Below are 12353 nucleotides of genomic sequence, written 5' to 3'. Positions count from 1 at the left end.
TAAATCACCACATTGTACACTAAATGTATGACAACCTTATCTGTCAATTATATCTCAGTAAAGCTGAAAGAAACCCAATAGGACCACAACAGTCACAGCATCCCCCTGCTTAAAACCTTTCAATGACTTCCTGTTGATCCCAAAATAAATCCAAACCCCCTTAGCTCATGAGCTCAGGGATCAGGCCCTTGCTTATCCCTTTACTACTTTATTTGTATGCTGTACTCACACCATAGCAATTATAGGCATGTTCTTTTATGATTTGCCCATTGAGAATTCCTCCTTCCGAGATCCTTCTTTGCTCCCTTCCCTGCCTGCCTAATGCCTATACAATCTTTAAGAGGTGGCTCAAGCATCACCTCTTACTGGAAGCCTTCCATGACCCCTCCCATCTCCAGATGAGAGAGGGACCCACCTCTGTACCATTTGAGAACCCTCTCTGCTTATGTCACTCACCCTGTGTCAGAGCCACTCCCTCATAATACTTCAAGATCTTGAAGACAGAGTCTCTTTCTCACCTTAATGTTTCCAGTGTCTAGCATCCTTCCTGGACATGAACAACTAATCAGATTTATTTGGGAAATAGAGAAAGTGCTATTGAAAATAGGCATCTCATATTATGAGGAGTTTTAAAAATATTGATTGTAGGGTGGTATATAGAAGACTACTCAAATAAACCTAAAACTCAAGAAATAGAAAAATATCAGCTCCCCAGAATAGCCTTGGTGTGCCCCCTCTCAGGCATTACTGCCCCAAGATAAGCACAATAAATTAGTTTTGCCTGTTTCTGAACTTCAAATGAATGAAAGCAAATCATATGCTGTCTTTGTGTCTGGCTTCTTTCACTCAGCATTTCATTTATGAGCTCCACTCCGTTGTCACTGTCGTTTGTTCGTTCCCATTTCCGTATAGTGTTCCACTGTGTGAATATACCACAGTATATCCAACCTACTATCGTCATGCACTATTTGGATAGCTTACGGTTTGGGGCTTTTACAGAGTGCTGTGATTTGTATTCGTATTTTAAAGTTCTTCTGTTAAGTCACTTATTTTGTTGCTGGAATCACTTTTTCCAAGGAATGCCTTCAGCTAAGGCCTCAATTCCAAGCTAATTGCACATTCTTTTTTTTACTTGCCGAGTTAATTAGAGCTGGATCACTGAGGTCAAAAATGGCAGATCAATTATCAAAGGTTTGAGGAGTGAAATCAACCATCTAGAACAAATGTAGCTTACAAGTTGAAGCGAACAAGTACAATTTTCTACCCCAAACGTTCTAACAGGCAGTTTCCTGTCATAAACATTCAGTCTCAAGAGTTACAAGTCAACAGGCTTTAGAGTTAGTAAAACAAACATTGCAATAGTATAGAAATGCTCTTTGCTCTTTCTTAGTCAATAGCCTTAGAAGTTCACCTTTATTCTGACAATATATAGAGGTCAAGATTTAGCTTAAAGGTTGTGAACACTGATATGTAAATATTTGCTAAATTTCTTCCTTATCTGTCTCAGCAAAGGGTTATGGTTAATCCAGCTAAATGCATTGTCAAAATGCTTATGTCAGCGTTGGAAACTTTCTCCCCAGGTTTTTCTACGTACTGCTATTTGCAACTTGGAGCATCTGGTTTCAATGTTTATGTTAGTTGAGGCTGAATCAAAGATGCTCACGATTTGTTTTATTGTCCACCATCATGTATATGTAAATTCATCTGATAAATCCTAAAAGTTTCGCTGAACTGAACTGAACTGAATAATGTTTTAGGAAATAGTTAAGAAGTAAAGACACCACTGGGTGTTCTGGTGGCTTCAGTGTATTCCCTCTTTGCCATTTCTGTATTTTGGAGCCATAAACTAGGAAAAGGTGGTATGATTAATAATGACTGTTAAATTAAGGTCAAGTTAAGTATAACCTTGAGATAGCTTGAGCAAGCACCTTATATAGAAGAGATAGAGACAAAAGGTATGGGGAAAAAAAAAACAAGTAATGTTTCTTTAACATGTTGAATTACAGAGAAATGGCTAGACAAGCCACCAGCAATAAACAAAATGGGAAAATTAGCAGCATATCTGAGGAACACTGAAAGGATCCCAAGTTAAAACAGGGAAAATGGGAAGGAACTCTATGAATAGGAACATATTAAAAGGAAATAAGTAAACATCTCTGTAGTGCACGTGTGTGGAGGAGAGACACAAATCTGTGAAAAGACGCCTACTCCCCCCCCCCACCCAGAAAAAGAAAGAAAAACCAATTTATGACAAATGGGTGAGGAGCTAAGGGCCCAGATGGAGCTTGTTGGAGATTGGGTCTCCCAGATGTAAACCCTGAGATGAGAATTCACGTGAAAGTGGTTTATGAGGAGGTATTCCAAAGTAGGCCGGTCGGAAGGAGGCCTGGGAAGGGTAGAAGACCAGGCAGGGGTGTGGCAGCCAGCAAAGCCCCAGGGAGGGTAACTTGGCCTCCGTCCCAAGGACACTCTGGGGCTAGCTCAGGTCACACCTCAGAGTTGTCCCCATTGGGAACACAGGAACTGGAGTGTTTGCAACTCTTGGACTGTTAGTCATCGGTCAAGGTCTACCCATGAGGGTATGTCCAGCTCTCTCTCTGCACAAGCAAAGCAGGTGCCAGCAGGCTGGGTGGTCCTTCCACAAGGAGATGCAGGTGCTACTGTTGAGAGAGCGTGCACCCTGGGAGCAGGCATGCACAGCAGTGCTCAGGCGACCCAAGGGGGTAAGAGGCCCAGCTCTAACAGCGTCTGCTACAGAGCCTGGAAGCCTCGTTGTTAAAACTGGGGCAACATCTCCACAATCGATAGAGCAAGCAGGATCAGAGAGTGACAAATGAGACACACTGCAGCTGTGGCCTGGAGCAGAGAGAGAGAGAGAGAAAGAGACCTACCCTTCACCCTCTGGACGTGCAGTTGAGATAAGGTAAGCTGAAGCGTCAAAGGCAGCCATGATGGGCAACATCGGGAGAACAAAGGGGACACCAGACAATATGTCAGAGGATCAAAGTGAGTGTATTCAAGTCCCTCATTCTAGTTATTCCTCTGTTTTGCTATGATTTTAGATTCAGACGCCAGGTGGTTTTCCTTTTGGCTTTATTCTACAAACATTTCCTGAGCACCCACTATATACCAAGCCCTGCTCGAGGGCTGAGGCTATGGAAGTTAATAGGACAAAGCCCTCTGCCCTATAGAGCTTACAATCTCAGGGGGCAGACAGCCAACTATATTTGGGAATTCGTTCTCTCTCCCACCCTAGACTGTAAGCTCCATTTTTTAATATATATGTAAAAATAATGCGGTGTCCCATAGGGACAAGAGCTAAGGTGAAAAAAAAAAAAGCCAATCTGAGTAAGCAGAGTGAGGAGATGTTTGTAATAATAGGACTGACAAGGGAGGCCTTTCTGCAGGGGGACCTTGGAGACGAGACCTGAATGAAGTGAGGGTGTGGGCGAGGCGAGAACCTGGGCAGGAGTTGAACTATTGTCAGGCGCAGCCAGAAGAGTCTTGAAATCAAAGTGACTATTTTGAAAGCATCATGTTTCGTGGGATTGTGTTTGAGCAGACCTACCATGGCCCCCGTGGTTAAAGGAGGTATTCCTTCTGTGTCTCCTCTCACCCAGAAGGTTCTAATGGAGGGCCCTTGTGTTATGCTTCGCCTCACCAGTCAGGGCCAGGTGCGCCCAGGGCTGTGGCCGATCCCACCGGCTGAAATGTGGTGGGCCAGGGGAGTCTCCTTTGTGGGAATTTGGATTAAAACGCTGGAGCTTTTCTTTCCTGGTTCACTCATAAAATGAGGTTTTTGAAATTTGCTTATGTTGCCGTCTTACGTCAGACTTTGTGTTCGAGGGGCTGTTCTTTGTTTTGGCTTTCAGTTAAAATAGGTTAATGGAGGTATCATTTTCACAGAGTAAAAGTCACCCTTTTTCCGTGTACAGTTCTTTGCTTTTTGAAAAACACACATAGTCAGGCTACCTCCACCACCATCAGCGCCCAGATTGCTTCTTTTGCCACAAGGATGCACCCTTGAGAACACCTTATTAGATCCTTTTCTCTCTCTTTGCTGACCGGTCAGGGATGCTGAGGTACACAGCATGAGAATAAAGTCAGTTCCTGGAAACTGAAATGATCTTTGCTTGGGGGTTTAAGTTATAGTAGATAAACCACTATATAATAATCTTTACCAAATGTAATGTCTCGATATTGAGTGGTTTCTTTTAGGTACAAAACCAGAAAATGGCTAATATTTGAAAATTGCAATATTTACCTGGAAGTTTGAACTGTCAGGAATTGACAAATTTATTATGTAATAATGTGAACACACGTTTTAAGAATAACTGTTTCTTCTTGGTAAGCAACTGCTATTTAGTTAAGGTGGGCTATTCCTTTGGGAATCATCTTTTTCACAGTGCGTTCAGGATGCTGGCTTTAAGGTGGGATGTGGAAAACCTTGTTCCTTCCATCAACCTGGACTCCCTCCCGCAGCCTCCATCAGTGACCTTCACTTACTCCCCAGGGATATTTCTTCACTTCTATTTTCAACATGCCAGGTCTCACCCATCTGGGGGAAATTTTTATTGAATCTTTTTCTCTTAAATCCAGCTGGGTTCCCAGTAGCTCACACTGCTGAGTGCCAGCAAATGGATAGTTGCTTTATGGTCATCATCCCACTTTATTCTCACCCTAGGACATCGCCCCCCGCATCAAATCAGAAGATTCAGCAAACACCTTTATAGTTTTTGAGCCCCTGAATAGGAACATTAGCAAACTTGTTTGGTGCATTCGCTATGAGACATTCACTAGATAATCCATTAGAATCCATTAGATAATCCTTTGCTCCATGAAGCAAAGACATATCTTATTACACCTGTGTCCCTAGCAGCTAGAACCAGCCCTGACACGTGGTAGGCACTCATTAGCTACTTGCTGAAAATTTTTAAAGAGCGTAAGAAAAAGTGCCATGGGACAAATGAATGGAGTACAGATGGTCACTCACTGGCTTACCATGCTGTGGTGCTTGACTTTGCTTCCTAGTTAGGATGGACTTACTGCTGAACCAGGTAGATGTGAAACTGTACAATGGCTCAAATACAGTGGCACTGTATTTCTTGCTCACTTACTAGTACTCAGCAGGTAAACAGATCAATAGGGCACTCTCCTCCACGCGGTCATTCAGGACCCAGGCTGATGGAGGCGTTTCTACTTTCAACATGTGGGTCCCAGGTTGCCCTGGGAGTCCTTTCATTTCAGCCAGCTGGAAGGGGAAAGAGACTAAAGGGGCACTTGGGAGTCTTTCCTGTACCAAGAGTGAAAGTAGCAGCTATCAGTTTCTTTGGTAACCAGCCTTCCGGATAGCCCCGACAAGCCCTGCCTCCTGGTATTCATGATCACATGTAGCCCCCTCCCACACTGAACGGGGTTGATCTATGTACCAAATACGATACTGCGGAAATGACAGTGTGTGGCTTCCAAGGCTGAGTCTTACTCTGTTGACTCACTCATTCTGAAGGAAGCTAGCTGCCATATTAAGAGGCCATTCGTGTATCCCCATGGAGAGGCCCATGGGCCTCCCACCAACAGCCATGTGAGTGGGCCAGCTTGGAAATGGAAACCGGCCCTAAGCAAACCTTCAGATGGCTGTAGTCCCAGCCCACATCTCCTTGCAACCTCACAAGAGAGCATGAGTCAGACCACCTAATTAGTATACTCCTGACTGCCTGACCCTCAAGAACTATGAAATAACATGTATCTCTTGTTTATAGCTGCTAAGTTTCAGGGTAATTTGTTAAGCAACAACAGATTATTAATACATTTCCACTCATTAGCTAGAAATCAGCCACGTGCATAGGAAGCTGGGACATGCAGTCTAGCCCACCAAGAAGAGGAGAACATGGATTTTGTTAAGCAGTCAGCAGACCGTTCCACAGGAATAGACAGAATAATAACCAGAATAAAATCAAGCAGAAATAGCATTGAGAACCCAGGTTCAAAGCATAGAGCTACTGGACATACTTTGCCCTTCTATCCGTCTTTGTCACGTCCACCCACCCTAACAGGCCATCTCTAGTCCTTGCCTCCTTCATGACATTGTCCCTGTGCCCCTCAGGCCACATTCCACCCTCTCTCCCCTCTGAACGCCTGTGCACCTCTTGGCTTGATCTCTTCTGTATGCAGGCGGCATCATTTGATATTGAATCATGTATTTCCTTTTGAGAGCTCTTAGATCACTGTCTAGGATGATTATTTAACTTTTCATGTCTGTATAGCTTGTCTTCCCAATTATAGTTAAGATCCTGGAGGGCAGAGACCAGTGGAGGGCAGAGACCAGTGGAGGTAGATGTCTGTATAGCTTGTCTTCCCAATTATAGTTAAGATCCTGGAGGGCAGAGACCAGTGGAGGCAAATCTGTGATTTGTGACCACATTAGCTCAATAACATGTAAAGTGATTTATTGGAACCACCAAATTAATCTTAATGGGAGTTGAATTTTAATAGGAACTCAGTCCCTTCCCTACATCACTAAACCTGCGATCACAGCCATGTGTTTAAGATTCTCGTGTTGAAGCATTAGATCATATCCTCAGTGGTACCTAGCACAAGGGTAGTCAATGAATATCATTTGAATGTCATTTTAACAGCAACTGCAAAAGAGAAACTTGATGACATTTTGTATAAAAGATACATAATACATATAAAAATTTGGTAAAAATGGTTTTTAATCTGGATTTATTTTGACATCACTTGCTCACCTTTGGTTTAGTACATCCCAATCAACTTCAAATTTCAACCACTTCTTGGTTTGATAAAAGCAGCCATCATATTGCCAGCAAATGTTTATTTCATTTACTCTCATTAACTGTTCCTCATGATATATATTAGTCATTTAAAATAATTGCAGAGGCTCTATGTTCACCTTCCATTTGAATCTTAGCTTGATGTTGAAAGTAATGGCTCAAGGACTGACAAGTAGATATTGCTTATAATAAATTTATGAAGAGTTTATGAAGTGTGTGCACTGTTCTTTGTCAGGCATCTTGTAGCTAAACATAGCAAGCAGCCCATTTAAAGTAACAACGCTCACAGGAGAAGCTTTTAAGAGTGATCACAGAATGCAGCTCCTCGAAAAGGCCACGAAAAAAAAGTCTCCTTATGATCAATTACTTCGAACAAATACTTTGGTGAAAACTTTGATTTTTTTCTGCTCTTTCTTTTTTAAATAATTTTTATTATGTTATGTTAGTCACCATACAGTACATCCTTAGTTTTTGATGTAATGTTCCATGATTCATTATTTGCATATAACACCCAGTGCACCATGCAATATGTGCCCTCTTTAATACCCATCACCGGCCTATCCCAATCCCGTACCCTTTCCCCTCTGAAGCCCTCAGTTTGTTTCCCAGAGTCCATAGACTCTCATGGTTCATTCCACCTTCTGTTTACCCCCCCTTCATTCTTCCCTTCCTTCTCCTACTGATCTTCCTGCTATTTCTTATGTTCCATAAATGAGTGAAACCATATGATAATTGTCTTTCTCTGCTTGACTTATTTCACTTAGCATAATCTCCTCCAGTCCCATCCATGTTGCTGCAAATGGTGGGTAATCGTTCTTTCTGATGGCTGAGTAATATTCCATTGTATATATGGACCACATCTTCTTAATCCATTCATCTGTTGAAGGGCATCTTGGCTCTTTCCACAGTTTAGCTATTGTAGACAATGCTGCTATGAACATTGGGGTGCATGTGGCCCTTCTCTTCACTACATCCCTATCTTTGCGATAAATACCCAGTAGTGCAATTTCTGGGTCATAGGGTAGCTCTATTTTTAACGTTTTAAGGGACCTCCACACTGTTTCCAAAGTGGCTGTACCAACTTGCTTTCCCACCGACAGTGTAAAAGCGATCCCCTTTCTCGACATTCTCTCCAACATTTGTTGTTTCTTGCCTTGTCAATTTTTGCCATTCTAACTGGCATAAGGTGGTATCTCAGTGTGTTTTCGATTTGAATTTCCCTGATGGCTAATGATTTTGAACATTTTTTCATGTGTCTGTTAGCCATTTGTATGTCTTCATTGGAAAAGTGTCTGTTCATATCTTCTGCCCATTTTTTGATTTGATTATTTGTTTCACATGTATTGAGTTTGAGAAGTTCTTTGTAGATCTTGGATACTAGTCATTTATCTGTAGTGTCATTTGCAAATATCTTCTCCCATTCCGTGGGCTGCCTCTTAGTTTTTTTTGACTGTTTCCTTGGCTGTGCAGAAGCTTTTTATCTTGATGAAGTCCCACAAGTTCATTTTTTGTTTTGTTTCTCTTGCCTTTGGAGATGTGTCATGAAAAAAGTTGCTGTGGCCAATGTCAAAGAGGTTATAGCCTATGTTCTCCACTATGATTTTGATGGATTCCTGTCTCACATCGAGGTCTTTCATCCATTTGGAGTTTATCTTTGCGTATGGTGTGAGAGAGTGGTCAAGTTTCATTCTTTTGCATAAAGCTGTCCAATTTTCCCAGGACCATTTATTGAAGAGACTTCCTTTTTTCCACTGGATGTTTTTTCCTGCTTTATCAAAGATTAGTTGCCCATAGAGCCGAGGGTCCATTTCTGGGGTCTCTATTCTGTTCCATTGGTCTGTGTGTCTGTTTTTGTGCCAGTACCATGCTGTCTTTGTGATCACAGCTTTGTAGTACAGCTTGAAATCAGGCAACGTGATGCCCCCAGCTTTGTTTTTCCTTTTCAACAATTCCTTGGTGATTCAGGGCTTTTTCTGGTTCCACACAAATTTAAGGGCTGTTTGTTCTAGCTCTTTGAAAATGTCATTGGTATTTTGATCGGGATGGCATTGAAAGTGTAGATATTTTCTGTTCTTAAAAAAAACACATGATTTTCATATCATATGTTGAGTGTTTTTCAGACCTCTGAACTATTAGAACTATGCACGTTGGTTGAACTCATGGGATACGTCGTCTAACTGTGTAAATCCTTGAAATCAATTATTTACACTATATATAAGGATTGTTCAAGGAAACTCAGGAATTTCGATTCTAATATGCTGGACCTTTCATTGTGAGAAGAAAGGAACATTACTCTGGGCTTTTCCACAAAGATGAATGTTCTAATCTGACTTGAATCCCCACATGTCAAGCACACATTTTTCCTCTTTGCCGAATTAAATTATGGAATTGATTTGTTTTATAAATTCCATAGAAATTGCAATGGCTTTGAGCACCAGGCAAACTTACTGAGAGTACGGAGATCATTGGTTAAAAGAAAAGATTCTTTGTGCTGTGGCTTCATGTGTTCAGATCCCAGAGTCCCTGAAGCAATATTAGCTAAGTACGCCACACTCTCGTCCTGTAAATAAAACATGACAATCTGAAGGTCAGAAACTGTTTTACTAGGGGGCTCTGACTACTAAAAGTGGGACCCGTGATTGACATACATCTTCTATACAATTGTGTCCTTTATTCTGATGATTCACCAGAGTTCAGTGTATAGTCACGTTTAATATGCTCCTGTCCAGAGAATTTTTAAAAAATATGTGCATGGACTCTTAGCAGTTAGAGCTGTTTATAAAATACTGCAGGTACCACAGTATTCATTAATTTGCTCATGTCCTCTAAATTTACCATGATTGCATCATTAAAATGTTAACAGAGACTAGAAAGCTGGCTAGAAAGGATTACTATGAAAACAGGTCCTGCAAAATTAAATTATACTGTTATCACTCAAAAGAAACAAAATTAATAGTACACTACTTTCAGAAAAATGTCTATTTTGAAATAATGCTATTATTACTGATCAAAACTGATTCTGTGTTAATTGAACATCAGTTTCTTTAGTTAGAAAACATATGTGTTTAATTAGAAAACATTGAAGGCACTAACAGGTTTACAAAGGAAGGGATCATCACCCCCCTCAGACCAGATGGGGATAAGGACTGAGGGTGGGTGGGTATTTAAGAAGGGGCGGTTGAGGTTTCTGGGTAATGCCCTACAATGGGTTCCAGGTCAAGAAATACCACAAGGCTTGCTGTGACCCGGTGGCCTGTGGGTGAGCCATTTTCCTCAGCCCCCACCCTGGACTGGCCGTCTCACTGCCAGAATGGCACAGCAGCCAAGAATTCTAGAACTTTATGGAAAAAGAAATGGTTGAAGCTAGGCCCTTCCATAGCACAGACATTTTAGAACAACATCTGAGATTTTTAACCTAATTAGGGACCACTTGGCTATGGGTTGAAATAAACATTTGAAATCAAATGCTGTGTTACAGTTGAGCAGCAAAGGGCTTCATTTGTGGATACTGAGATCGTTCAGTGGTACATGAGAAATTAGAGAAGTAAATATGAAGTGTGCATAGGCAGACTTGAGATAAAAATAAAACTCATTTTACAAATTTAAGGGAAATGCAATAACACATTCAAGGCATTTAACGAAGAGCTGTTTAAGAGTCAGAATATTCAAGTATTATTATATTTCTTTTTTTCCACTTTTATAAAGTATTTTTATTTTCTATTTTTTATAACCTTAAAACAGTTGAATTTATTCTATACACATTACACCACAATAAAGCTTTTTAAAACTTGTGAGTTTTCTGGGTTGAAAAGTTTAGCTTTGTTTTTTTGTTTGGTTGGGTTGGGTTGGGTTTTTTGTTGGTTTGGAGGTTTTTTGTTTCAAGTTTTTATTTAAATTCTAGTTAGTTAGCATATAGTATAATACTGGTTTCAGGAATAGAATTTAGCAATTCATCACTTACATATAACACCCAGGGCTCATCCCAACAAGTGCCCTCTTTAATCCCTGTCACCCATTTAGCCCACCCCCCCACCTCCCCTCAAGTAACCCTCACTTTGTTCCCTATAGTTAAGAGTCTCTTGTGGTTTGCTTTCCTCTCTCCCTTTTTTTCCCCCTTCCCATATGTTCATCTGTTTTGTTTCCTAAATTCCACATATGAGTGAAATCGTATGGTATCTGTCTTTCTCTGACTGCCTTATTTCACTTAGTATAATACACTCTAGCTCCATCCACATCACTGCAAATGGCAAGATTTCATTCTTTTGGATGGCTGAGCAGTATTCCATTGTGTGTGTGTGTGTGTGTGTGTGTGTGTGTGTGTGTGTACACACACACCACTTCTTCTTTATCCATTCACCAGTCGATGGACACTTGAGACTCTTTCCATAGTTTGGCTATTGTTGATAATGCTGTGGTAAAAAACAGGGTGCATGTGCCCCTTCTAATCTGTATTTTTGTATCTTTTGGGTAAATACTCAGTAGTGCAATTGCTGGATCGTAGGGTAGCTCAATTTTTATCTTTTTGGGGAACCTCCATGCTGTTTTCCGGAGTGGCTGCACCAGTTTGCATTCCCACCAACAATGTAAGAGTGTTCCCCTCTCTCTGCATCCTCGCCAACATCTGTCATTTCCTGTGTTGTTAACTTTACCCATTCTGACAGGTGTGAGGTGTTAGCTCAGCGTCATTTTGCACGTCCCTGCTGGTGAGTGATTTTGAGCATCTTTTCACGCGTCTGTTAGGCATCTGGATGTCTTCTGTGGAAAAATGTCTCTTTATGTCTTCTGCCCATTTCTTAACTGAGTTATTTGTTTTTTGGGTGTTGAGTTTGGTAAGTTTTTTATAGATTTTGGATACTAGCCCTTTATCAGATATGTCATGTGCAAATATCTTCTCCCATTCCATGGACTGCTTTTTAGTTGTGTTGATTGTTTCCTTTGCTGTGCAGAAGCTTTTTATCTCGTTGAAGTCCCAATAGTTTATTTTTTATTTTGTTTCCCTTGCAAGTATTATTATATTTCTTAAAGCTATCATGATTGTATTTGTTAGAATATGCATAGAGCTGTTATTTCTCTTTTCTGAAAGACACTGAGCCACCCGTAGAGTACCAATTTACCCATCAGATTTGCTTGTAATGTGCCATCATGGCTGGACTTGTATTAGCACTGAAACTGAATCAGTCAACAAAAAGAAGACACAACAGAAAAGTATATAGGATCCCTCATTTTTCTTTAAAGAATAAAGCAAAATAAGTATCAAAACAAAATAAAAAAATAAAACATCAGAGACAGAAGCCATGCATGTTCCTACGGTTTTACATGCACTAGGACTGAACTTCACATCCTCTTAATTCACATGTCACCTAGATCATTGCTTGTCAAGCTATTGTTGCCACAGACCAATACCTTTATAAAATACAATGAAAATAAATTACTTGAAAACAATTTTAAAGCATACAAAATGTAAGCCCAGTGATCACACAATGTTACAGTAGTGTCAAATTTTTACAGACGTCTCTACACGCTTATTCCTAATCCCTGTCCTCAACAGAGACCGGTAACAGT

Source organism: Ailuropoda melanoleuca, chromosome X, assembly GCF_002007445.2.
Source record: "Ailuropoda melanoleuca isolate Jingjing chromosome X, ASM200744v2, whole genome shotgun sequence".
Lineage (NCBI taxonomy): Eukaryota > Metazoa > Chordata > Mammalia > Carnivora > Ursidae > Ailuropoda > Ailuropoda melanoleuca.
This window is presented reverse-complemented; position numbering follows the sequence as displayed.